General features: G+C 42.2%; 1 protein-coding gene and 1 pseudogene across 2 annotated transcripts in view; one reads left to right on the forward strand and one right to left on the reverse strand.

Moving 5' to 3' along the window:
• Lgsn (lengsin, lens protein with glutamine synthetase domain) overlaps positions 1 to 5781 on the reverse strand; it is a 39945-nt gene that overhangs the window by 9892 nt on the left and 24272 nt on the right. The window lies entirely within an intron of this gene.
• Positions 1272 to 1529, forward strand: LOC105741511 (annotated as a pseudogene).

Genomic DNA, 5781 nt, shown 5'->3' on the forward strand with positions numbered 1-5781 from the left:
GGGCAGCCCATTACCACCGAATGAATGAGCATATCCATTAGCACATAGAAGGCCCAGGCACAGAGTTTGCGTTGTGAATGTTAATTACTGGAGTCCCAGAGAGTAGCACTATGGAAGAGTCTACGGTATTCTTTCAAGCACTGCCTTTGCCTGACAACTTCCTCACCCCCTCTTTGCCTCTTCTTCCCGCTGGTAGAACAGGGCTGGGAGATAGCTCAGTAGAATAAGCGCTTGCCTGGCAAGTGCAGAGTCCTGAGTTCAATCCCTGCTACCAAGAAAAAACAAAAACAAACAAACAAAAACCCACTGGTAGAACAGTAGCTACTGCACAGGCTTGTTATGTGAGTTGAACAGGTTACTCAACAGTTGCAGGCAGACAGCAAGTGCCAGGCAAGTGCTGCTTACCATGCGCACAACTGCTCTGACCCTGGAAAGTGATCCTCCTTCAGACCTGCCCCTGTACACACCCAGTCGACCACATCTGACACTGAACAGCTATCATGTAAAGTGACTCCTGAGTACTAAGCTCTAAAAATGACCATAAAGATTGACAATTTAAGAACATAGATTAAATAGATTTTAAATACATGAAGTGTGAGGAAAACAGATTACTGGTTCCACCTATGCAAATGTAGTAGACACAATGTTCTGTCACTGACATGTTTGGCTACTCTGAGATTCCGGAGACTTTATAGCTCCATTTTGTTTAACATAAGCCATTAAGCCATAATGATTACAGTGTCTCATGATAAATTAGCAGTTTTGGGGTTTCCAAGCTATTCTGAAATATAGGGCATTTGGCCCAAGTTGAATAATGCTCCTTAAATAAAATACAATTTATGAGCATTTTATAATATGCAAATTTCAAATGATCAGTATTCTAAACATAATGAGCAATTATGTATAAACTGTAAAGAAGGCCTCTCCTATAAAAGAAAAATGGTAATTTTATTGGCTCACTAGAAATAATGTGACAGGTAATTCTACGAGTTATTTTCCTTATCTGTATCTTCTGAGTTTTCTGCAAGATATATGCATTATTTTAAAATAAATGTATCCACCAATTCACAATAGATGTTTTCATCACCCCCCACTGCTTATAGTGGATGTATATCTAGTGAAGTCACCAGAAAAAAATCCCTGCCCTCACAAAACATTAAGATACTAAGTAGGAAAACTATACAAAAAAAAAAAAAAAATGCACCACCAAATGCAAAGTAGAATAATTTCGGGCATCGCGTGAAGCCTGGAAGGAGGTCGCAGGTGCTGGTATGGCTTCCTGCCGGGTCCCGGTGGGAGCTGCCAGTTTGGCAAACGAAACCCCCGAAATTCCGGACAATGTGGGAGACTGGTTTAGGGGCGTCTACCGCTTTGCCACCAATAGGATTGACTTTTGGAGGAACTTGATCCTCAATCTGGGACTCTTCGCTGCAGGAGTTTGGCCGGCCAGGAACTTGAGTGACATTGATCTCTTAGCACCTCAGCCAGGCGTGGAGCCGTATGGGGGAAATGAAATTCCTACACGGTAGCCAAACCTCCACAATGAGGGCCTCCCGTCTGGGACCAGCGCGAGATACACTCTGAGGGCAGCTGAAGCTGACTCATGGGGGCCCTTCCTCTTCTCTTCCCTCCTCAGACTGCGTTCTCTGCATAGCAGCTGGCCACAGCTAGTGTCGCCTCTGTGCTGTAAAGTTCTGTACACAGCCTGTTTCTGTAGGGGGCAGTCATTGCTGCGTCCTAAGGCGCACTAAGGGTGCTTTGAAAAATATTTGAAATAAAGACTGTTCACAAAAAAAGAATAATTTCATAACACCTAATATTAAATCTCCAAGACTTCATAGTAGTGTACCCAGGCCCAATTCTTGATTCATTTTAATACCCAAAAGGTGACTAAACCATGAATATAATTATCAGTTTTCTGGGGTTGCTGTAAATAATGCCTCCAACCTGAAGACTGAAACAGTAATTTCTTTTCTTGATGATTTGGATACCAGAAGTTGAAGGTGACAAGTGTCAGCAGGGTTGTATCTTCTGAGTCCTCCCCTCTTGGCTGAATCATGTTCCAGTGTATTTGCATGACTGTCCCTCTGTGTGTGTCTGCCCCAGTATCCTCTTAGGAGAACAACAGGCACGTTGGATTAGGGACCATCCTGCTGACCTCATCCAACCCTAACTACCTCTTCCAAGACATTGTCTCCAAATTCAGGCCTGTCACGTAGGACATTTTTTTTTCTTACAGTGTGATCCCTACGAGGTGTTCTCCTAGCCTTTGTCCTCAGAAGACTAACAAATTAAATCAATGTGCTTTCATAGAGGAAGGTTTTACTGCTGCAAGTATTTAGAGGGAAAAAAAACAATACAAAATAAAACTAAGCTTAATAGCAATTAGAAGGTCTTGGAGAAATATGTGTGTTCAGTGACAATGAAGACATACCTCAGTTACAGAAAACAAGCCATGGTCACTTATAAAAGGCAGATTGATTGACAGTTGGTGTGTCAATCTTCTTGTATCTAGATGTCCTCCCAAAGTCTCATAGGTGGGGCTTTTCCAGAGGTAGATGTAGAGTGTGTGACATTAGAATTAATTCATGCAACTGATTCATAGCCCTAATCCTAGGCCCAAGGGCACTAGGATTAAGGGTATGAGTGCTACCTTCCCCTAACCAGCCTGGATAAAGTATAAGGCATACATCACTTGCTGATGTGCTACCTTCTGACACCTTGAACTATTTATCATCTGCCCTACCTGTCCACCATGCCACCCTGCCTGAGAGTCAACTGATTATGGAACGAAAACTCTACATACTGTGAGCTTTTCCCCCTTTAACTTTGAGTGTTGGAACAAGAAAAGTAAGAAAGACAGAATTTGATACCAGAGAAGGGAAGTTGTTGCTATGACTATACCTGACTGCACGGTTCATAGAAGAGTTTGGGAAGGTTCCAAGATGATGTCCGAAAAAAGTAGAGCTGGGACATGTTAGGCTGTATTTGATAGAAGGTTTTGGCCTGGTGACAAAAGACTAGAATGAAGACAGAAATTATGCCAGTAAAGATCAGGATCAGGAGGTTTCTGCTGAGAAGGAAGACTGTATTGGCTGTTAGATTCCAGATAATGTATGTTATGTATTGGTAGAAAACTTATCTGTGTTTTGCTCATTTCCAGAGATACTCCACCTGAGACTAAGAGAAATAAATCTTGTATAAGAAATTTCAGTGCAATCTAATATTGAGGTCATAGCATAGCTACTATTGGGTTTGGTTTTTGTTTTGTTTTGCTTTTGCTGGATTTATGTTGAGAATCACGAGCAAAGACCCCAGCAGAATGATTGAAAATGTTTTGAGTTTGGCCAAAAGGGAAGCTCCAGTGAAGTTGTGGCCTGCAAATATAGAACAGAGGACAAAATGGTTGCTGATAAAAATAGTAAGGAAAAGCTAAGCGATTTAGGAAAAGACAACAGAAGAGATGGCCTGAGGGCATCACACGAATCAACAGAACTCCAGCCTCCGTGGCCTCAGAATCACAAAGGTGAAAGACTGCTTTGAAAAGAGCCCCAGAACACCTGATCTGCAATGGCAGTGGCATGGAAAATTCTCAGGATTGGGTACAGAGTGCTCAGCAATCTATTCATGTGGCCCCGGAGTTGAGAAACGGAAGCCTGATAGTTGTTGCAGCTGGCGGCACACCTTGGCATTGTCCACGTGATGTTGGTTTTAGCTGCACACAAAACGTAATACCTTTGGAGTCAGAAAGGCTTTCACCCAGATTCCAGAAGAAGACTCGGAAGCCATCCAGAGTGGTTCTGGGAGGGCAGTGCATGAATCTGTGAGTATGAAACCAAAGGTACACTGGAGACCCTGGAAGTTTCGAGAAGCCAGAAATTTGGATCATCTGAGGAAAAATGTAAGAAGCAGCAGAGCTGGCCAAAGAGACAAGCCATGGGAGTTACAACCACTGGTAGTGGCCAAGGAGAGGAGCCACTCAAGCCCTCTAGAGTTCACATCTTGCCACAGATTGCATTGCTTGCTGTACATGAGACTCTAGGTCTTAATGTTTGCCCTGCTGGATTTTGGTCTTCCTTTCTTTCTATTTCTTGCTATCCCCTGTTTGTAAGTTTTAGAACAGAAATGTCTTTCTTGTGTCATGGAATGTCATAACTGTTTAATTTTCTTTTCATTTGTACAGGGGATCACAGCTAAGAGTTTGACTTAAATCTCAGAGGAGACTTGGGTCTTGGACTTCTCTGTGATGCTAAAACTGGTGGGACCATGGCAACTCTTAGAGGTAGACTGAATGCCCTTTACATAAAGATTTGTGCATGAGTCTTTGGGAGGACAGAGGCAGAATGTCATAGCCTGGGCCTACATGTCCCTCCACATCTTCATACAATAACAGGTGGGGCTGGATCTAGAGTGTGTGATTCCAGAATTGATTAATGATGCAATGTTAGGCTCAAGGGCACAAGGATGAGGGTGTGAGTGTGTCATGGTCTAAATAACTTGAATAATACATAAGGAACAGAAAGGACTGTGATCATCATTTGCATGTTTTGCTACCTTCTCTCTGCCTTGAACTACTTCTCATCTGCTATGCCTGTCAGCCCTGTCACTCTGTCTTGAAGCTAGCCAATTATGCACCGAAACCTCTCTAAACCATGAGATAAATGAAACCTGTATAAACCATGAGTTAAATAAAACTTTCCTCCTTTAAATTTGGGTGTAGCATATTTTGTCTCAGCCACAAGAAAAGTAACAAAGACAGCTGGGCTTTCAGAAACAGCAAGTTTTTAATGGAAAGTACATTACTGAGTGTACACTGTGGTACATTTGGATTTTGAACCCCTGGGAGGCCACACTCCCTCCCCAAGGGCACATAATCCTTCAGCCACAGGGCTACAGAGAAACTACCACACATGTACAGGTCTTGCTTTCTTCCTATTTCTTGCTAGCCCCTGTTTATAAGTTTTGGAACAGAAATGTCTGTCTTTCATCACTGAATGTTGTAATTGTTTAATTTTCTTTTTATTTGCACAGGGGATCACAGCTATTAGTTTGACTTAAATCTCAACATGACCCTGCCTTTGGCCATTTCACCTCAGCCCACAGTGTGGAAGGTCAGACAGAACAATAAGCAGTCACAATTCATAAAAACACAACAATAATAGCGTAGGAGGAGTGTGCACAGGGGCCTAACTCTTAAAAATTACACTGTTTGGGGGAAAACTGAAAGTATATAGCACCAAAAAATCAAAATTTCATATACATATTTTAATTATTGATTTTGCATTTTTATGTTTATATGTTTATCTAGTATCCAAGAGTTTTAACTAATACACTTCAAAATGCAAATAGAAAGGTTTAGCACAATTAAAAGGAAAGCAAGAATTTAAGGATTAGACAGTGAAGAGAGAGCAAGAAAAACAAGCTAGGAAACATGACAGGGGCAAAGCCATACATTTATATGTACAAGATGGGTAAGGCAATGATCCCAAGAGTCTTCAGAAGGCTTTCGAAGCTAGCAGTTAATTGGTAGGAGTCTCACCCTAACTAACTATATATCCTGATACTTGTGAACTAAGCAACTGCACTGAAGATAGCAGTGTGTAATAGTAGGGTCATGCTTGGAGTGCCTGTCATTCTGGTTTTCTGAATATGTGCTGCTTGCCATGACACACCGGTTGCTGCCGTGCTGTCTCTCAGGTAGATGTTTGTTTGAAAAGGAAAGGGGTGGTGAATGAAGGCTGGAGACAGGAAAAGGGGTGCTGCAGGACTGTCCTGCTACAA

Source organism: Octodon degus, unplaced genomic scaffold, assembly GCF_000260255.1.
Source record: "Octodon degus isolate 3935 unplaced genomic scaffold, OctDeg1.0 scaffold00001, whole genome shotgun sequence".
NCBI lineage: Eukaryota > Metazoa > Chordata > Mammalia > Rodentia > Octodontidae > Octodon > Octodon degus.